We start from the raw sequence: 23,292 nt of genomic DNA, 5'->3' as shown, positions 1-23,292 counted from the left end.
GAATGTACGAAATCAGTAGCCTTGACCATGTTCATGCAAAGGTAGATGCCCTTGTCCAAAAATTAGATAACTTGACCATACCACCCCCAGCCACCGTGGCTGCTGTAACTCCAAACTGTGAGTTATGTGGGAACCCTTGATACACTGCACAAGAATGTCAAATACTAACAGGAGTCCCAACAGATCAAGTGAACTACACACAAGGAAATCCCTATTCAAATACTTACAACCCTGGTTGGAAAAACCATCCAAATTTCTCGTATAAGAATAACAATGCCCTTTATGCACCTGGCCAAGCACCAGCTGTTCCGCCTGGATATCAAAAGCCAGCTAATAATGCTCCTAACATGCCTAGGAAGTAAAATCTCGAATTAATGATGGAGAGCTTCATAGCTACTCAAGCTCAAACGAACAAGGACTTCTTGAACCAGAACATACATACTAGCGAGCAACTTAAACAACTAGCGAATAAAGTAGACGCCTTAGCCACCCACAATAAAATGCTTGAAACACAGATTTCACAAGTGGCTCAACATCAAGCGTCTACAGTCGCTCCAGCTGGAACATTTCCTTGACAGCCGCAACCCAATCCAAAGGGACATGCAAATGCCGTTATACTGAGGAGTGGAAAAGAAGTAGATGGACCCGTAGATCCAAGACTCCAAAACCCTGCCATGTACCAAAAACCAGATAAAACCTCAACTGAGCAGGTGGATGAACCAAAGGAAACAGAAGTTAATACCCAGGAGGCCGAAGAGAAAGAGAAACCTTATGTACCTCCACCTCCTTATAAACCACCAATTTCGTATCCTCAAAGACTCAAAAGTTCTAAAACTGCGAATCAATTTAGGAAATTTATTGAGCTTCTGAAGCAATTAAACATTACAATACCCTTTACAGAAGCCATCACAAAAATGCCCTCATATGCCAAATTTCTTAAGGAAATCTTATCCAATAAGAAAAAGATTGAGGATGACGAAACAATTACACTTACTGCCGAGTGTAGCGCTATAATCCAGAACAATATGCCTCCCAAACTTAAAGACCCGGGTAGTTTCTACATACCCTGCGTCATTGGAAAATTCGTCATAGACAAAGCTCTATGCGATCTAGGAGCCAGCATTAGCGTAATGCCCTTAACCATTTGTAGAAGGCTCAGTATGGGAGAATTAAGACCGACAAAGATGTTCGTTCAACTAGCTGACCGCTCGATTAAATATCTTGTCGGTATACTAGAGAATGTCCCAGTTCGTGTAGGGCAATTTTACATTCCTACCGATTTCATAATCATGGACATTACAGAAGATGCCAGTACACCTATCATTCTAGGAAGGCCATTCTTGGCTACCGCCGGAGCCATCATAGACGTAAAAAGAGGTAAGTTGACATTCGAAGTTGGAGAGGAAAAGGTTGAATTCATCTTAACCCAATTCTTACAAGTGCCAGCTATAGACGACACCTGCCATTTGCTTGATGTCATAGATGAATGCGTGAGAGAAATGGAGATGGAAGAAACCACGTACTCCGAAATAATGAAAATCCAAATCCCTCCAATCCTCGAAGACAACCATTGGCATGAACCATACCAAAACGAAAGTCTAAGCGAATGCTTAGCACTTACACCCGACCACATGCCATGCCCAAAGAAACCTGACTTGGAATTAAAAACACTACCAAAGAACCTAAGATACGAATTCCTAGACACCGAACTAAAAAGACCAGTAATAGTCAACACTGACTTAGGACAGATGGAAACCGAAAAATTACTAGATGTCCTAAGAAAGTATCCAACAGTGTTAGGATATAACATCGCCGATCTAAAAGGAATAAGTCCTTCAATCTGTATGCATCGTATTATGCTGGAGGAAGACTGCAAAACCTCTAGAGAACACCAGAGAAGGATCAACCCAATCCTAAGTACCATAGTCAAGGATGAAGTAAAGAAACTTCTAGACGCTGGAATCATATACCCGATCTCAGATAGTCAATGGGTTAGCCCCGTTCATGTAGTATCCAAGAAAGGAGGTGTTACAGTTGTTAAGAATGAGAAGGGCGAATCCATAGCACAAAGAGTTGTGACCGGAAGTAGAATGTGCATTGACTATAGAAAACTAAATAAAGCCACTCGTAAAGATCATTTCCCTCTACCTTTCATAGATCAAATGCTTGAACGACTGGCTAAGCATTCCCACTTCTGCTATCTAGACGGTTATTCAGGATTCTTTCAAATCCCAATCCATCTTGATGACCAAGAAAAGACTACCTTCACATGCCCTTATGGTACATTCGCCTACAGACGAATGCCGTTTGGCCTATGTAACGCTCCTGCAACATTTCAAAGATGCATGATGGCAATCTTCGCAGATTTTATAGATGACATCATGGAAGTCTTCATGGACGATTTTTCTGTCTGCAGTCAGAGTCTCGAAGGATGTCTATCTAACCTCGAAATGGTACTCCAAAGATGCATGAAAGTAAACCTCGTTTTAAATTGGGAGAAATGCCATTTCATGGTTCAACAAGGAATTGTATTAGGTCACGTGGTATCTGACAGAGGAATTAAAGTGGGCAAAGCTAAAATCGAAATTATAGAGAACCTTCAACCTCCGAAAACCGTTCGAGAAATTAAAAGCTTTCTAGGCCACGTCGGTTTCTACCGACGTTTTATTAAAGATTTCTCAAAAATAACCAAGCCACTTATAGGATTATTAATGAAAGACGCTGACTTCATATTTGATGAAAAATGCTTAACAGCGTTCAACCAACTGAAAACATCTTTAATCACCGCACCGATAATGCAACCACTTGACTGGAGATTGCCATTTGAAATTATGTGCGATGCGAGTGAGTACGCAGTAGGCGCAGTACTAGGACAAAGGAAGGATAAGAAGCTTCGTGCTATTTACTATGCGAGTAGAACACTTGATCCTGCCCAAATGAACTACGCCACCACTGAAAAAGAACTTCTAGCCGTCGTGTTCGCTTTGGACAAATTCCGTTCCTACCTGGTAGGGGCAAAAATTATCATCTATACCGACCACACCGCTATTAGATATCTGTTAAGTAAAAAGGATGCCAAACCAAGACTTTTAAGATGGATCCTGCTCTTACAAGAATTTGATTTAGAAATAAAAGATAAGAAAGGTACTGAAAATTATAGCGGGGTATTCGTTACCGTTAGAGATATTGACTAAATCCAAGGTAAATCATACAAGTCGAGTCGCCACCGCACTTCTATTTATCCAAAGGAATGGTTAGAAAGCGAACAAAAAACCTAAAAGTTTTATCGAATCAAAAACTAGTAAAAGAGAGTCAGAGATCTGGGTAAGGGGGTTGGTTATGCAATGGGAAGGTGTTAGGCACCCAAAACATCCTAGGTACTCCTAGGGAGCCCTTTCATACTTGTTGTAAGGTTGTTGTTTTGTGAAAACTTGTTGTGCAAACATGATTGAAGAGATGAGAAGAGAATATACAAGTTTATTTACATTTGTGTTTGGATGGATAAACCCATTGCCTACGTACCATCTTAAAAAAGATTAGGATCAAAACCTCATAGTTCGGGGTAAAAATCTAAAAATGAGTGAGTGGATTGATGGGTCCAAAAGCCTTAAGGTATTTTGTTATCCAAGGGAGAAAACTCAACCTAAAACCACAAATCCACCATGTGAGGATAGCTTCAACATGCTAGTGAGGGGTTAACCCTATAATAAGCATGGAAGACTCATTGTCCATCACTAAGGATATAGGTGAGTATTATATCTACCACAAGGATAACTCAAACCTAATAGCTAAAGGTTATGAAAAAGTTTTGATTAAGAGAGTGTCCATTGAAACCACAAAAGACATTTGAATGGGTTATATTTACCAATGAAAAGTATGTACAAAATATGGTCAAAGTTGACTTAGAAGTTCAATTCAAAATAAGTGTTATGAAAAGAAAGTTTGAAAATCAAAAGCATAAGGCTTAGGTTTCTAATGTTGAAAACAAGTGTTAGATGTTTTCACAAAGGTTTTGGCTTGGGTTAGAGTGGAGAGAAGAAGAAGAAGAGCTAAGGTCCTAAACATACAAGAGATGAGGGATAAGAAACAAAACCACAAAAAGGAGTTCCTCTCTTGAGATCATATGGATGATCCAAGTAGCTCCCATCCTTTGGAATAAGCAATCACATAAGCATAAACTCAAGCAATCAACAATCAAATGAACTCTTGGAAGGTTCCTCAATGTATCTTGAATCTCTCTCTCTTAGGAGCTCGTGGTAATGGTTCCTCAATTTGGCTCAAATGGAAATCCCTAGCACAAAGAAACACACACATCAAAAGGTTTTATTTACAAATCAAAGAATGGACAAGAGGGAGTTTAGAATATGGTCCTTTCAATGTTCATCTTCAAGCTTTAACCATTCTAAAGGCATGAGGCCTAGTTGCTCTTTGACATTTATAGCATTCTAAAGGCATGAGGCCTAGTTGCTCTTCAAACTCCATTAGCTTGGGTAAAGTCCTAAGATCTAAGTCCATTTTGTCCAATTCTTTGCATTTGGTTCACAAGAAACAGATAAACACAAGCACAACAGATATATACACAATTATATGCTCAAGTGAGCAAAAGGCAAATTGCATTAACATAAACATGTGCTCAAGTGATCAAAGGAAAAAAAACAAATGGATAATATGTGCAAGAATAGTAAATTGCATAAAAGTAAAGAGCAAAAGTAAATGTTAATGGTTAATAGTTAGTGTTAGTAGTTAGTGTGCCATAAGGCAAATTTAGCGCTATGTTAAGCAATCGTAATTGGACTTATGTAGAAGTCACAACTATCTGAGGCCGGTCAATAATAATGTAGGCAACAACACAAGTTAGAAGTCTTGATTAGTGAACCAAGTTCCAACAACTTGCCATGCCAAAAAGAAGAAGAGAATTGATCTTGTATTGGTTTAAGTCTTTTGCATGTTTAGGAAACAACATATCCTTAATGTAAAGTCATTCACTTGATCAATTGATCAAGATGAATTAGATTTGAATCAAGGAAGATTAAGTTTCCCTAATAAATTCTAACTTATCAACCTTCAACTCATTGATCAAAAAAGAAAAAGAAGAAGAAGAAGAAAGAGATGAATAATGGAAAAGGAAATGGAAAGAATAAAGTGCATAAGGTGAAATAAAATGTACCAATCCATGTGTGTTGACCAAATGACATTGAAAGTCAAAGTCAAACCATGAGAAACCAGAAAAGGGATGGAGATTGGAGGTCAAATAATAAGCAAAATATTTTTGGCATTTTTAATATTAAAATAAACTTGAATTAAAAATAAAAGAAAGGTCAAACTTCAAAATCACTTCAAATCAACCTTGAAAGGTCCAAGTGATTTATCCCAAGTTCAACAAGGTCAAACAAGGTTTGACAAAAAATTTCAGCATTTTTAAAAGTCAGAAACTATTTTTAATCAATTAATAATGAATAAAAATAACCTAATTGAACTAAAATCTCAAATAAATCTCAAATCAATTAAAAAATTGATGATAATATTTTTCATAAATCCATCGTCATTCAAATAGGTTAGAAAAATATTTTTGTATTTTTTGAATATCAAAAACTATTTAAAATGAATTAAAAATAACCAGAAAATAGAAAATTCACAAAAAATATCAAATGACAAAATAAAAAAATATTAAAAATCAGAATTAGAAACTAGAAATTATTTGGAGAAGAATGCAATTGGTCCCATATTTTTTGGAATTAAAATGAAGAAGATATGAATTTTTGAAAATAATGGAAATAAAAGAAATAAAAATCAGAAATTAAGAAAATAGAAAAAGCGTAAGCCGTCTGATGATGATTCATTAATTGATGTGGATCATCACACGGCTAGGAAGCGCGTGTTCACCATACAAGTGGGTCAAACGCATCACACCATGCCAAATGAAAAGTCATAACAATGGATGTACGTGATTGCATCTGGGAAAATGGATGAACGATCCAGATTGAATCTGGAGACCAGACGGTGGCCAGCGCCACCGTCTTCTCCGGCCAAACTCCGGCCACGTTCAAAAATTGTAGAGCAAAAAGAGGTAACCAAATGGCACGATCCATACATCAAAATGAAGCTGGGGCGATGTACATCACCCCTGTAACCTTGAATTGTACTCAAGCTTTCTATAGAATAAGAAATCTAAGCTGGAAGATTTAGGTACATAAATTGCAGTTCATCAAAACACAAAATCAAAGCCACCACTAGCTTGCCTCTCAAGTGAGGACTTCAGAAATCACAATAGCCAGGCAAATAGATCATGGAACAAGGAGATTCAAAGCAAAAATCAGTTGGACCATACCTTTAATTTAAGAAGATTTGAGCTGATTTATTTGCTTCTGTCATACGGTGAACTGGACTTTTTGTTTTTAATCGCAATGTCGCGGTTAGCAAGAGTCGCCACCGACTTTTCTTTTATCCCATAAGGAAAGGTGGAAAAGAACAGGAAAGACCTTAATTTAGATTCTTAGGTTCGGGAGGTACGTTATACAAAGGGAAGGTATTAGCACCCTTTGTATCCATGGTTATCCATGGGCTCTTAATTGCTCAATCATTTATGTTTTCTAGTTTGAAAAAGGTGGTTGAGAAATGTGTAGGAGGGGTTTTGAAAATGAGAATTGAACTTTGTAATGATTCTTGCATGAATGTATACAAAGTGGTTATCTCATTTAGATTTGAAAGTTATTTAGAAAAATATAACTCAGCAATGATCCTAGTACGGATGTATGCTAAGTGATGATTTTCCAAAAAAAAGGAGGATGTTTGAAATGTGTAAGGTGGAAAAATATTTTAGGTTATGAATGAGCAATTAAGGGTTATACCTGTCCGAGGTCTTTACTGTCATTTTCTATCCTTGTGAGGGTAAAACTGTCCTTACTATTGAGAAGTAAGTAGTTTATCCTTGGGATGTAGAAGGGTCATCGTAGGGTCATTGATTGGTCATTGAAGGCAACAGTTATGAGGATACCTTAGCATTCGAAGGGACTATCATCATTTAACCGTAGGCTACTCCGAAGGGTCATCGAGGGACAAAATCGTATTTCCGAAGGCAACATCCGAGGGACCATGATTTATTTTATGATGATTTAACCGAGGGGTCTTTGCTAAGGGTATCCCCACATTCGCGGGACATGACCGTATTACGTAATCGGGGGGTAACAAAGAGAGGTCCGATATCATTTATTTAAAGTCCATATTTTAACGTTCATTAGGTAATTATGATGAATCTCCATATTAAAATCAACACATTAAAATCAATACATTAAAAATTAATACATTAAAATTAATTAGGCAATCAATATGAATCTTCACATTAAAGTGAAGCAATTTAGAATCCATCTCCACGAAGGTCTCCCACACGTAAAGTGGAGTACCTAGCCGACCGCTTCATTGGGGATATGGAAGCTTTTACACCATTCAACACACGGGTTAGAGCATTAAGATAAAATATGATTTGACAATTGCACCATAAAATAGACATAACAGTTATGAGTTCGGGCCAAGTGATGCAAAAATCGCAATTAAACAAACATAAGACCAGCAAAGAGACAAAGCAGCCACTGTCCCGTTCGCCTCTGCTTCGCCTAGCGAAGGCTCAGCGAAGGCTCGCTGCAGGCTCGCTTAGCGATGAGCTAGCGAGCGGCCACGGGTTTGGAGTTTGACAGCAACATGACTTCCGAAAACCTGCACTTTCATGGCATTGGATTATAGGCATAGCATATACAATTATACAGGATGTTCATACTTAGATTCACATACGAAATCGAATTACATATCAAAACTTTAATCGGAATGCATCATGTATGTAAAGAATATCAATTGGAAACGTAAAACAGCGGTGATACGCAAACCTGTGTGCAATTGCGATATTGAAAGGGACTGATTGCTTGGAGGCCGGATTGAGTTGGGCGGCGGTAGCTTCGGCGCGGATGGGCTGCCTTCAGGTTAGCAGGGTTTTTGCACCAGGGTTTCCGTCCTTCGCCTTGGTCTCTCCGTTTCGGTGTCCGTCCGTCTGTCTGTGTGTTTCTCCCTTTGGGTCTGTCTCTTATTTTCGTGGCTGAGGAGCTGGTATTTATAGTAGTAGTGGTGGTGACCTAATGGGCTTAAAATGAGGTCCAAAACTTCAGATTTTCGCAAGCTTCGCTAGGCGAAGGAATTGCTCGCCTAGCGAGCAAGCTATTCTGGGCTTTTTTTTTCTGGATCTGATGCTTCGCTGGGCGAGGGTCATGATGAAGTGTTCGCTAGGCGAAGGAATTGCTCGCCTAGCGAGCAAGCTAGTTTGGGCCACTTTTGGACTGGGCCTGTTGTGAGCTGGGCTTGTGTTCACTTGATGTCAGTGCCTTGCAGAACAAATCGGAATGCCTTGAAAGATGCCTTGTAATATCAACGGGCAAATTTTGGGGTATGACAGCTGCCCCTGTTCAATATTCTTGAACCGAGAGAGTAGAATGGTATGTGTCGTTCATGGTCTGGAGGTGAAAGATTATTGAACACTAGAATGCCCCAAAAATTTGCGATGGTCAATCAGGAGCTAGTCTTGATGGAGATGGGCTTAGAGATACCATCCAGGAAGTTTGATGACGAGCTTCCGATTGTGTCGTACGTTAGACGATGTCTGAAGACATGGATGTCATACCGGGTCTTACGCTAGACCGTATAGTGAATCATCCATCATGCTGTTGACTTCGCTGGGGAGTCAGCGTATGCTATATACTGCTGAGGATAAGGGATCAGAATGGATCATACACTGGACTGTGTCTGGATACCAGAGTGAGCTGTTCGTTAGGCGGATGACTTTGCCGAGGATGAGAAATCAGGACGGATCGTACGCTAGATCGTCTCTGAGTTGAAGATCCAAATGGGTCTTATGCTAGACTGTATTGGAGTTGCAGGATGAGCCGTCCGTTAGGCTGTGTCTGATGATGAAAGGGGGGTAGTCGTACGCTAGACTACAATTCAGAAATGTACCTGTCCTAAGGTAGCATCTGAGTAACAGAATGAGCCGTCCGTTAGGCTGAATCTGCTTTAAAGGGAGTAGTCGTATACTAGACTACCATTCAGAAATGTACCTGTCCGAAGGTAGCATCTGAGGAGATGAAGGTCTAACTTGGTCGTACATTAAACCATATCTGAGCAGAATGAGCCGTCCGTTAGGCTGAATCTGCTGAAAAGGGAGTAGTCGTATACTAGACTACCATTCAGAAATGTACCTGTCCGAAGGTAGCATCTGAGTAACAGAATGAGCCGTCCGTTAGGCTGAATCTGCTTAAAAGGGAATAGTCGTATACTAGACTACCATTCAGAAATGTACCTGTCCGAAGGTAGCATCTGAGTAACAGAATGAGCCGTCCGTTAGGCTGAATCTGCTTTAAAGGGAGTAGTCGTATACTAGACTACCATTCAGAAATGTACCTGTCCGAAGGTAGCATCTGAGGAGATGAAGGTCTAACTTGGTCGTACATTAAACCATATCTGAGCAGAATGAGCCGTCCGTTAGGCTGAATCTGCTGAAAAGGGAGTAGTCGTATACTAGACTACCATTCAGAAATGTACCTGTCCGAAGGTAGCATCTGAGTAACAGAATGAGCCGTCCGTTAGGCTGAATCTGCTTAAAAGGGAGTAGTCGTATACTAGACTACCATTCAGAAATGTACCTGTCCGAAGGTAGCATCTGAGGAGATGAAGGTCTAACTTGGTCGTACATTAAACCTTACTTGAGTTGTTGAAGATCAGAGTGGATCGTATGCTAGATCGTATCTGAGTTGTTGAAGATCAGAATGGATCATACGTTAGATCGTATCTGAGCTGGAGGTCCAAATGGGTCGTACGTTAGGCCATCGTCAACAGTCAGGTTAGCAACATAGTCTTCGAACTCATCGACGGAGGTCTCTTGAGGTACATGAGCAGTCTTCAAGAATTTTATCAAGGCATTGGCATGAGATTCAGAAGATAACAACAAGGACAACATCGAGATCTTAGACGGGGTATGCCCCAACTGCTCTACCACATCAAAATCACTCTTGCGGATGATTTTCAGCACCTCTTCCATTTCTCGTTTGGCAACGTCTTCAGTAGTAGCTTCGATCGGTATCTCTGACTGAGAAGGGTTGACTGGTTCCTTTCCTCGGTTTTCGGGAACTGGAGGTGAGATCTCTGGAGAGAAGATCCTTCCGCTTCGAGTAACTTTACTAGTCCCAACAATGTCATTAGGATTAGCAGAATCACCAACTTGCTTTACGCCATGGATGTAAACATCACCTCCATAATTCCACGGAATGGCTTTGCTTGAAGAATACGGTACTGGGCCAGGCGCAGTAATAATTAGGGGAGCTACCCTGGGCTCAGCAATAATCTTCACAGGTATTCTGGGAGCAGTAATCTTCACTGGAACCTTGGACCTTGCAATCACAGATACTTCTTCAATAGGGTTTTCCGTCTTAGAAACCCTTTCAAAGAGAATTGTACGATCGTCCATCAGCTGTTGAACACCATTCTTCAATTTCAAACAGTCCTCAGGCCAGAGTATGCAGAGATTGCAATCTTCAGTACAACCTGGAAATAAACCAGCTTGCAATAAATTCCTCTTTATGATCGGGAGAGGAGATGTTAAGTCCGCTACAGTAGTAATGAGAAAATCGTCATCGAGAGCATTAACAGCCTTGTCATGATTAGGCATAGGAGCAGTGATGACATTAGGAATCTCCGGAGGCTCGAATTCAATTTCTCCAGCGTCGATCATATCCTGAATTTTGTTCTTCAACAACCAACAGTCGTTTGTATCATGCCCGGGGCTATCGGAGTGATATGCACACCTGGCATTGGGATTATAACGAGGGGAAGCAGTGTTGACATTTGCAGGAGGACCTCTGAGAGTGATTAAATTTACCTTCAGCATGCTTTGCAGTGCTTGTGCTAAAGTCATATTGAGCTTGGTAAACTGCCTTCTTGGTCTGTCTTGTCTTTGCTGGAAGTTTTGAGCTGGCGGGGCTACGATCGTCACTGCTCCAACGGCGTGGTCACCATTTTTCTTATTATGATTCTTTTGACCATACACAGCATTCGATTCATTCTTCCCATGGTAGGACTTTTTACTGCTTGTAGAAGTAGCTGCTTGTAACTTTCCACTTCGAATGCCGCTCTCCACCCGTTCACCTGTCAGTATAAGTTCAGTGAAACCTGATGAAGAACTCCCCAGTAGGTGGCTGTAGAATGGGCCAGTCAGGGTACCCATGAACAGGTCTACTAATTCTCGGTCAGTCATAGGGGGTTTGACCCTGCCGGCCAAATCTCTCCATTTCTGGGCATACTCTTTGAAGCTTTCTTTAGATCCCATAGCCATATTCTGCAGCTGTAGCCGAGTAGGCGCTAGCTCAGAATTATATTGGTACTGTTTATAGAAAGCTGTTGCTAGATCAGTCCAGGTGCGGATGTCAGAACTCTCGAGCTGATAATACCATTCCAACTGTGTGCCAGACATGCTCTCTTGGAAGAAATGAATCCACAGCTTCCTATCAGTGGTATGCGGCTGAATCTTTCTCACATAAGCCCTTAGATGCATCTGAGGACAGGACGCACCATCGTACTTAGTGAAAGTGGGGATTTTGAATTTGCGAGGAATGGTCACATCGGAGACCAGACCCAAACTTTCGAAATCCAGACCAGGTGCCTTCTGGCCCTCCATGGCTAGCATGCGTTCTTCCAACAATTTGTACTTATCATCTCTTGGAGAGTACTGTTCGTTTTCATACTCTTCATCGTCATCCTCAGGGCTGGAGAAATCAGCATTCTCTTCCTCTGAATCATTCTCCGCCCCCTCTTCTGGGCCATTCGGGATTCCAAATTTGATTCCCGTAGCCTGTCCTTTACGCCTTCTTCCCGGGTTAATGAAACTCACAGCTTTCTTGTCTTTCTTCTTCTCGACCAAAAGAGCCTTCAGTTCCTCCTGCCCCTTGGATAAGCTTAGCATCATCTCCTTGAATTGAGCATTCTGAGTCTGGAGATCTTTGACAGTTTGTTCGAGATCCATTTTTCTGTGTAAGAGGCAGACCGTGAGAATATGGTCCTTTAGAATACCTGTTATGCAATGTTATGTTATGCGATGCAATGCATGAAATGTTTTCAAGGACTTTTGGAATTTAACTTTGCGTAAATCACCAACAAGAGAGAAATGTTTATTGCTAATTTTTTTTTTATCAATGTTCATTACAAAAGGAATAATAGTAAAATGCAATGAAAGCTCAAGTCTCCCAGGGGCGACTTCTTTTTGGGCGAAGATATGCATTGAGTCTTCGTTCCTCATTAAGCTGACTGGTGAGCTCTAGTACTTTCTTCCTTTCTGCATTGAACTGAGCTTCGAAAGTATCTCTCTCCTCTCTCAACTGGGTCCAGGATCTTTTCAATTCCTCAACATCAGTAGGCATATCTGGATAAGGAATGATCTGGGAAGTACCTCCTTCGACCTCTGATTCAACAATCAATGGTCCGACTGCAAGATATGGCATGACAAGTTCACGAGCTCTGGCGCGTACCTGTCATACGGTGAACTGGACTTTTTGTTTTTAATCGCAATGTCGCGGTTAGCAAGAGTCGCCACCGACTTTTCTTTTATCCCATAAGGAAAGGTGGAAAAGAACAGGAAAGACCTTAATTTAGATTCTTAGGTTCGGGAGGTACGTTATACAAAGGGAAGGTGTTAGCACCCTTTGTATCCATGGTTATCCATGGGCTCTTAATTGCTCAATCATTTATGTTTTCTAGTTTGAAAAAGGTGGTTGAGAAATGTGTAGGAAATGTTTCGAAAAGGAGAATTTAACTTTGTAATGATTCTTGCATGAATGTATACAAAGTGGTTATCTCATTTAGATTTGAAAGTTATTTAGAAAAATATAACTCAGCAATGATCCTAGTACGGATGTATGCTAAATGGTGATTTTCCAAAAAGGATGTTTGAAATGTGTAAGGTGGAGAAATATTTTAGGTTATGAATGAGCAATTAAGGGTTATACCTGTCCGAGGTCTTTACTGTCATTTTCTATCCTTGTGAGGGTAAAACTGTCCTTACTATTGAGAAGTAAGTAGTTTATCCTTGGGATGTAGAAGGGTCATCGTAGGGTCATCGATAGGTCATTGAAGGCAACAGTTGTAAGGATACCTTAGCATTCGAAGGGACGATCATCATTTAACCGTAGGCTCCACCGAAGGGTCATCGAGGGACAAAATCGTATTTCCGAAGGCAACATCCGAGGGACCATGATTTATTTTATGATGATTTAATCGAAGGGCCATTGCTAAGTGTATCCCCACATTCGCGGGACATGACCGTAATACCGTAATCGTGGGGTAACAAAGAGAGGTCCGATATCATTTATTTAAAGTCCATATTTTAACGTTCATTAGGTAATTATGATGAATCTCCACATTAAAATCAACACATTAAAATCAATACATTAAAAATTAATACATTAAAATTAATTAGGCAATCAATGTGAATCTTCACATTAAAGTGAAGTAATTTAGAATCCATCTCCACGAAGGTCTCCCACACGTAAAGTGGAGTGCCTAGCCGGCCGCTTCATTGAGGATATGGAAGCCTTTACACCATTCAACACCCGGGTTAGAGCATTAAGATAAAATACGATTTGACAATTGCACCATAAAATGGACATAACAGTTATGAGTTCAGGCCAAGTTATACAAAAATCGTAATTAGATAAGCATAAGATAGAACAGCAAAGAGACAAAGCAGCCCCTGTCCCGCTCGCCTCTGCTTCGCCTAGCGAAGGCTCAGCGAAGGCTCGCTGCAGGCTCGCTTAGCGATGAGCTAGCGAGCGGCCACGGGTTTGGAGTTTGACAGCAGCATGACTTCCGAAAACCTGCACTTTCATGGCATTGGATTATAGGCATAGCATATACAATCTATACAGGATGTTCATACTTAGATTCACATACGAAATCAAATCACATATCAAAACTTAATCGAAATGCATCATGTATGTAAAGAATATCAATTGGAAACATAAAACAGCGGTGATACGCAAACCTGTGTGCAATTGCGATATTGAAAGGGACTGATTGTTTGGAGGCCGGATTGAGTTGGGCGGCGGTAGCTTCGGCGCGGATGGGCTGCCTTCAGGTTAGCAGGGTTTTTGCACCAGGGTTTCCGTCCTTCGTCTTGGTCTCTCCGTTTCTGTGTCCGTCCGTCTCTCTGTGTTTCTCCCTTTGGGTCTGTCTGTTTTTTCGTGGCTAAGGAGCTGGTATTTATAGTAGTAGTGGTGGTGACCTAGTGGGCTTAAAATGAGGTCCAAGACTTCAGATTTTCGCAAGCTTCGCTAGGCGAAGGAATTGCTCGCCTAGCGAGCAAGCTATTCTGGGCTTTTTTCTGGATCTGATGCTTCGCTGGGCGAGTGTCATGATGAAATGTTCGCTAGGCGAAGGGACTGCTCGCCTAGCGAGCAAGCTGGTTTGGGCCACTTTTGGATTGGGCCTGTTGTGAGCTGGGCTTTTGTCCATTTGATATCAGTGCCTTGCAAAACAAGTCGGAGGGTCTTGAGGAATGCTTTGTAATATCGACGGGCAAATTTTGGGGTATGACAGCTGCCCCTGTTCAATATTCTTGAACCGAGAGAGTAGAATGGTATGTACCGTTCGTGGTCTGGAGGTGAAAGATTATTGAACACTAGAATGCCCCGAAAATTTGCGCTTGTCCATTAGTCTTGATGAGGATGGGCTTAAAGATGCCATCCAGGTAGTTGGATGATGAGGGCCCCAGATTGCGTCGTACGTTAGACGATACCTGGAGACATGGGTGTCATACCGGGTCATACGCTAGACCGTGTAGTGAGTCATCCATCATGCTGTTGACTTCGCTGGGGAGTCAGAGTATGCTATATACTGCTGGGGATAAGGGATCAGAATGGATCATACACTGGACTGTATCTGAATATCAGAGTTAGCTGTTCGTTAGGCGGATGACTTTGCCGAGGATGAAAAATCAGAACGGATCGTACGCTAGATCGTCTCTGAGCTGAAGATCCAAATGGGTCTTATGACAGGCTGTATTGGAGTTGCAGGATGAGCCGTCCGTTAGGCTGTGTCTGATGATGAAGGGGGGTAGTCGTACGCTAGACTACAATTCAGAAATGTACCTGTCTGAAGGAGCGTGCCCAAACTGACGTAGGGCTAAGGCAGGATTATAAGTAATACCTCCTCTTATCCCTATGAGTGGTACATTAGGGAATTCTCCACAACGGTCGATGATGATAACATTTCCTTCGAGCTTAGAACACCAACGGATATCTGAATGGGAGAGTGCCATTATCCTTTGAGACCATTTCAGATTTTGATCATTCTTCAAGACTGATTGAGGAAGGTGCGAAATAAACCACCTAGACAGTAAAGGTATGCAGCACATGAGAGTCCCTTGTCTCTTCATAGTACGGATGTGAAGGGAATGCAAAATATCTCCGAGCAAGGTAGGCACAGGGTTATGAGTGAGGAATATCTTAATAGCATTCATGTCTATGAATTGGTCCGGATTAGGGAATAGCACCAAACCATAGATTAGCAATGCTAGAACATCTTCAAAAGCATGGACATTCATAACTTTTAGGAATTCTCGGGCCTTACTTATCAGAAATTTGGCAAGTAAACCCTTAATTCCACTTCTTGTTACCCAATTAGTTTCAATGTCGGACTTTGTCATGTGTAAAGCTGCGGCAACTTCTTCAGACTTCGGAATCTTTTCCAGACCACTGAAAGGTATTCGATCAAGGATAGGTATCCCAAGCAGCTGGGAGAATTCTTCTAATGTGGGTACCAGCTGATAGTCTGGGAAAGTGAAGCAATGATGTTTAGGATCGAAGAACTGGAATAGGACTCTCATCATATCTTCTTTGAAACCAGTGGTAACCAAATTGAGGAGATGACCATGTTTCTTGTTGAACTGAGCATGATCGGGAAGTTCTGACACCAGATCCTTGAGTTGAGGAGAGATCGTTGCAAGATTGATCCGGATAGTCTTCCTGGAAGCCATAACCTGTGTAACAGAGCAAAGCTAAATTCCTAAGTCCTTGAAATGGTTAGTACAATGATGTTATGATGTTATGATGTTATGATGTTATGATGTTATGCCAGCACAAGCATGTCACACAACAATCACTCCTAGGTTTTAAGGCTTGCCTGAGTTCCATAGGTAAGTACCCTCCCCACTGAAGTTTGGTTGGTTCAACCTGTCCTAGAATAGTAACCGGGTTCTAGAAGGATCTCAAATCATCGACCTTTCCTTAAGTCCACTTCAGTGCAACACCAAGTGGTTGACCGAAGCTTCCCTAAGGTCCAATCTCAAAGAGTGTAGTATCGAGTATCAACCAACCTCAGTCGGAACCGAAGCCAGTCATCTCACTACTTTCTAATGGCTAGGATGAGTCAATTAGGGTTCTAAAGGTCTGGTTAATGCTTTGATGACACCACGCGAATGCCAAATTTTTCCTCAAGTGAACATGAGGAACATCAGGACATCCAAAGTGTCACATTAACCGTAGCCATCATTTTAACCATTCCAGTATACGCCGGATAGTCGCGATGATCTATTGCTACTTACCTAAGGTACACTAGATCCGGGTGTAGGATCTTTCACTCAAGAATACCCAAGCAATCCCTTAAAAGTAAATCAGACAATTTGGAGTAAGTGATCTTGTTCTTTAAGGTAACCTCTCTTTATCTCCCCAGCAGAGTCGCCAGTTCTGTCATACGGTGAACTGACTTGGGGTGTTTGCTTTTTATCGCAATGTCGCGGATAGCAAGAGTCGCCACCGACTTTTCTTTTATCCAATAAGGAAAGGTGGAAAAGAACAGGAAAGACCTCAATAGATTTTGGGTTCGGGAGGTACATTATACAAAGGGAAGGTATTAGCACCCTTTGTATCCATGGTTATCCATGGGCTCTTAATTGCTGGATCACTTATATTTTTGTCTGAAAAGTGTTCGTGAATTGTTTAAAAAATGTTTCGAAAAGAGAGTTTAACTTTGTAATGATTCTCGTATGAATGTATACAAAGTATTTATCTCGTTTGATTTTGAAAAACAGTTTAGAAAAATATAACTTGGTAATGATTCTAGTATGAATGTATACCAAGTGGTGATTTTCTAGGATTTGCAAAGTGTGAGGGGTGGGAAATGTTTTAGGTTATGATCCAGCAATTGAGAGTTATACCTTCCTAAGGTCGTTATGAACGTTTCCTATCCTTATGAGGGTAAAACTGTCCTTACTATCGAGAAGTAAGTAATTTTACCCTTTGGATGTTTAAGGGTCATCGTAGGGTCATCGATAGGTCATTGAAGGCAACAGTTGTAAGGATACCTTAGCATTCGAAGGGACGATCATCATTTAACCGTAGGCTACACCGAAGGGTCATCGAGGGACAAAATCGTATTTTCGAAAGCAACATCCGAGGGACCATGATTTATTTTATGATGATTTAACCGAAGGGTCTTTGCTAAGGGTATCCCTACATTCGCGGGACATGACCGTAATACCGTAATCGTGGGGTAATAAAGAGAGGTCCGATATGATTTATTTAAAGTCCATATTTTAAGTTCATTAGGTAATTATGATGAATCTCCACATTAAAATCAATACATTAAAATCAATACATTAAAAATTAATACATTAAGATTAATTAGGCAATCAATATGGATCTTCACATTAAAGTGAAGAAATTTAGAATCCATCTCCACGAAGGTCTCCCACACGTAAAGTGGAGTACCTAGCCGGCCACTTCATTGAGGGTATGGAAGCCTTTACACCATTCAACACACGGGTTAGAGCATTAAGATAAAATATGATTTGACAATTGCACCATAAAATAGACATAATAGTTATGAGTTCCGGCCAAGTGATGCAAAAATCGTAATTAGATAAGCATAAAATAGAACAGCAAAGAGACAAAGCAGCCCCTGTCCCGCTCGCCTCTGCTTCGCCTAGCGAAGGCTCAGCGAAGGCTCGCTGCAGGCTCGCTTAGCGATGAGCTAGCGAGCGGCCACGGGTTTGGAATTTGACAGCAGCATGACTTCCGAAAACCTGCACTCTTATGGCATTTGATCACAGGCATAGCATAGGCAATTATACAGGATGTTCATACTTAGATTCACATACGAAATCGAATTACATATCAAAGCTTTAATCGGAATGCATCATGTATGTAAAGAATATCAATTGGAAACGTAAAACAACGATGATACGCAAACCTGTGTGCAATCGCGATATTGAAAGGGACTGATCGTTTGGATGCCGGATTGAGTTAGGCGGCGGTAGCTTCGGTGCGGATGGGCTGCCTTCAGGTTAGCAGGGTTTTTGCACCAGGGTTTCCGTCCTTCGTCCGTCTGTTTGTGTGTTTCTGTGTTTCTCCCTTTGGCTCTGTGTGTTCTTTTCGTGGCTGAGGAGCTGGTATTTATAGTAGTAGTGGTGGTGACCTAATGGGCTTAAGATGAGGTCCAAAACTTCAGATTTTCGCAAGCTTCGCTAGGCGAAGGAATTGCTCGCCTAGCGAGCAAGCTAGTTCTGGGATTTTTTCTGGATCTGATGCTTCGCTGGGCGAGTGTCATGATGAAATGTTCGCTAGGCGAAGGGACTGCTCGCCTAGCGAGCAAGCTGGTTTGGGCCACTTTTGGATTGGGCCTGTTGTGAGCTGGGCTTTTGTCCATTTGATATCAGTGCCTTGCAGAACAAGTCAGAGGGTCTTGAGGAATGCTTTGTAATATCGACGGGCAAATTTTGGGGTATGACAGCTGCCCCTGTTCAATATTCTTGAATCGAGAGAGTAGAATGGTATGTGCTGTTCGTGGTCTGGAGGTGAAAGATTATTGAACACTAGAATGCCCCGAAAATTTGCGCTTGTCAATCAGGAGCTAGTCTTGATGGAGATGGGCTTAGAGATGTCATCCAGGAAGTTTGATGACGAGCTTCCGATGGTGTCGTACGTTAGACGATGTCTGAAGACATGGATGTCATACCGGGTCGTGTGTCAGACCGCATAGTGAGTCATCCATTATGCTGTCGACTTCGCTGGGGATTCAGAGCGTGTTATATACTGCTGGGGATAAGGGATCAGAATGGATCGTACTTTAGACCGTGTCTGAATACCAGAGTGAGTTATTCATTAGGCGGATGACTTTGCTGGGGATGAAAGATCAAAATGGATCGTGCGCTAGATCGTATCTGAGTTGAAAATCCAAATGGGTCTTATGATAGACTGTATTGGAGTTGCAGGATGAGCCGTCCGTTAGGCTGTGTCTGATGATGAAAGGGGGTAGTCGTACGCTGGACTACACTTCAGCAATGTACATGTCACTAGGTAGCATCTGAGGAGATGAAGGTCTAACTTGGTCGTGCATTAAACCTTACTTGAGTTGTTGAAGATCAGAGTGGATCGTATGCTAGATCGTATCTGAGCTGAAGGTCATATGTTGAGCCGAATCAGGATGAACCGTACACTAGGCTATATCTGATAGTATTTGTATATGCTGTCATGGAGTATATCTGAAAGATGTATCTGAAGAAGAAAGTAGTCGTACGCTAGACTACACCTCGGAATATACCGTACGCTAGGCAGTATCTGAGGGATATAGTTGAGTCTTGAATGTAATTGATAAAGATGTCCGTCTGAATGGACCTTTGTGTTGGTTGTATCAAGAGGATAATTAACCTGTGAAATAAAGTTAGCTTCATGCCATGTCATGATGCATGAGATGCAAGTGTTGTACGCGTGCGTGTGCTGTGAAATGATGTGATGAGTGAATTATGTGTCTGGAATAAATGCGAGCATTGTATGCATGTATATGTTATGAAATGTTGTAATGTATATGATGCGGAATGAAAATTGTATGTAGGTATGTGATGTGGAATGATGTAATGAATGCACTATGCGTCTGAAACGTTCTTCCAGGGGACTCTACTGGGGGAATAAATCCCAGTCTTCTGGTCGGAGATATTTGTATCGATGACCCGGTCTCAGCTGGGGGTCTTTGACTTTTATCTGACGGCAGGGATATTCAACAGAGTCTGGCTGGGGGTAGAAGAGATGACCAGTCTAGTGATGCCAACTTCTTCTGGGGAGTAACTGGCGTTGCCGGGGGAATAGAATTAGCAACGGATTCATTGGGAAGCGTGATTAGACCTTCTCCTTGATCCTGACGTCGTGTAGTAATTGCTATTGCTATTTTAGGCATGCATTTTTGGTAAACATTGATCATATTCACATGCATATATCAATTCAAGTTAAATCAATGGACGTTTACGCAATCAAAACAGAAAAAGTAAAAACAAAAGCATCTTTTTTTGGAGATAAAATTGTATTGATTTTGAAAGAGGGCCTATAAACAGGCACTTTGAGTACAGGGAGACAGAAATCCTAGTAAGAGGAAATTGTCATGGAAACAGAGAGAAAGCTATGCAGAGAAAAAAAAAAGTCCTATCGATTCTAATTCCACTACTATCATTATGTCTTCAAGCATCTCATCCCTTGCCGTCGGATGGAAGTGATTGGCTTGTTCAGTCCTTGGAACTTGGTTGAAGCTGGAAGAGAACGGGACATAGTCATACGCTTTAATCCTTAATTTTTGCCTGGACCACCTTTTCAGGTTTTCAGTCCACCAGGATACCCCTTTTTGCCCAAGCTGCCTTTTCAGGTTTTCGACTTGCCGGGTGTACGTCTTTATATTTATCCCTAATTTTTGCCCGAACCCTTTTGGTTCGTCGGGATGCCCTTACTTTTGCCTAGGTACGTCGACCTAGCGGGTCTCTTTTATGCGTAGTATTTTTTAACTATGTCCGCGTTCACAGGATGTGGGAAATCTTCGCCGTCCATCGTAGCAAGGATCATGGCTCCTCCAGAGAATACTTTCTTGACTACAAATGGCCCTTCGTACGTGGGAGTCCATTTGCCTCTGGGATCACCTTGTGGTAGAATGATACGCTTGATCACCAAGTTGCCAACCTGATACACCTGTCTCTTGACTCTTTTGTTAAATGCTTGGGTCATGCGCTTCTGATATATCTGTCCATGACACACGACCGCAAATCTCTTCTCGTCAATCAAATTTATCTGATCGAGCCGAGTTTGAATCCATTCATCCTCGTCTAAACGTGCATCCTTCACAATTCTTAGAGAGGGAATCTGAACTTCCACTGGTAAAACGGCTTCCATTCCGCAGACTAGAGAGAAAGGAGTTGCTCCTGTCGAAGTGCGCACTGAGGTGCGATACCCATGGAGAGCAAATGGCAACATCTCATGCCAGTCTTTGTATGTTACTGTCATCTTTTGTATGATCTTCTTAATATTCTTATTAGCAGCCTCCACGGCACCGTTCATCTTGGGCCGGTACGGAGAAGAGTTATGGTGTTTTATCTTGAACTGCGTGCAGAGTTCAGTAATCATCTTGTTGTTCAAATTAGTACCATTGTCAGTGATAATTCTTTCAGGGATGCCATATCGACAAATAAGGCTATTCTTGATGAATCGTGCCACCACATTCTTGGTGACAGAAGCAAATGAGGCGGCCTCTACCCACTTTGTAAAGTAGTCAATAGCGACAAGGATGAAGCGATGTCCATTAGAAGCCGTAGGTTTAATCTCTCCAATCATATCGATGCCCCACATTGCAAAGGGCCAAGGTGCTGTCAAAACGTTCAATGGAACAGGAGGCACATGTACCTTGTCCGCATAGATCTGACACTTGTGACAGGTTCTGGAGTGATGGTGACAATCAGCTTCCATGGTAGACCAATAATACCCTGATCTCAGAATCTTCTTGGCCATTGTATGTCCATTAGAATGAGTCCCAAAAATACCGTCATGCATGTCTTCCATAATCTTTTCTGCTTCCTTTTTATCCACACAGCGAAGCAGAGTCGAGTCATGATTACGTTTGTATAACACTCCATTACTCAGAAAGAATTTAGCGGAGAACTTCCTCAAGAATTTTCTGTCATTGATGGATGCCCCCTCAGGGTATTCCTGAGCTTCTACATATCTTTTTACATCGTGGAACCAAGGTTTCTCCTGTACCCTCTCAGTGTTAAGTTCATAACAGTATGCCGGTTCATTTAATCGTTCAATAGCGATCCTAGGAGCTTCACTGTCCCATCTGACTCTGAACATAGATGACATGGTAGCTAATGCGTCTGCCAGCTGATTCTCCTCTCGTGGAATATGTTCAAATGTAACCTCTTCAAAGTATGGGATTAATATCATCACCCGCTCTCGATAAGGGATGAGATTCGGATGTTTGGTGTCCCATTCTCCTTTGATCTGACTGATTACTAATGCTGAGTCTCCATACACACTCAAAAACTTGACCCGCCGGTCTATAGCAGCCTTGAGCCCCAAAATACACGCTTCATACTCAGCCATATTATTGGTACAATGAAAACATAGTCTAGCCGTGAAAGGCGTATGGTAACCCTCGGGAGAAATGAGTACCACACCAACACCATGGCCCAATGCATTGGAAGATCCATCAAAAACCATAGTCCATCGGGATCCCAGTTCGGGCCCTTCATCCGGTTCAGTTTTTTCATCGTCAGTAACAAGCATGACATCTTCGTCTGGGAACTCAAAATTCATAGATTGATAATCGTCCACCGCTTGATGAGCCAAATGATCAGCGAGCACGCTTCCTTTGATTGCTTTCTGGGTAGTATACTGGATATCGTACTCCGTTAAGATCATCTGCCATCTCGCTATTCTTCCGGAGAGGGCAGGCTTCTCGAACATGTATTTGATGGGATCCATCCTAGAAATCAACAAAGTGGTATGATTCAACATATACTGTCTTAGTCGGCGAGCAGCCCAGGCCAAAGCACAGCAAGTTCTCTCGAGCAGTGAGTATCTTGTTTCACAGTCGGTAAACTTTTTGCTCAGGTAGTATATGGCATGCTCTTTTCGACCAGACTCGTCATGTTGCCCCAACACGCACCCCATTGAACTTTCTAACACGGTCAAATACATGATTAGAGGTCTTCCTTCCACTGGTGGTATCAGAATTGGAGGTTCCTGGAGATATTTCTTGATTTTGTCAAAAGCTTCTTGGCATTCGTCATTCCATATCATCTCTTGATTCTTCCTCAGTAATTTGAAGATGGGTTTGCAGGTGGCGGTCAAGTGGGAGATAAATCGGGCAATGTAGTTCAAGCGTCCCAAGAAACCTCTGACCTCTTTCTCCGTACGGGGAACTGGCATTTCTTGAATAGCTCTCACTTTAGCTGGGTCA

General features: G+C 41.7%; 1 protein-coding gene across 1 annotated transcript in view; it reads right to left on the bottom strand.

Moving 5' to 3' along the window:
• LOC127095736 (pleiotropic drug resistance protein 1) overlaps positions 1–23,292 on the bottom strand; it is a 61,661-nt gene that overhangs the window by 17,171 nt on the left and 21,198 nt on the right. The gene's annotated exons all lie outside the window — the stretch shown is intronic.

The sequence above is a fragment of the Lathyrus oleraceus genome, chromosome 6 (assembly GCF_024323335.1).
Source record: "Lathyrus oleraceus cultivar Zhongwan6 chromosome 6, CAAS_Psat_ZW6_1.0, whole genome shotgun sequence".
Lineage (NCBI taxonomy): Eukaryota > Viridiplantae > Streptophyta > Magnoliopsida > Fabales > Fabaceae > Lathyrus > Lathyrus oleraceus.
Note: the sequence above shows the minus strand (reverse complement) of the source record. Positions and strands in the feature narration are given on the sequence as shown.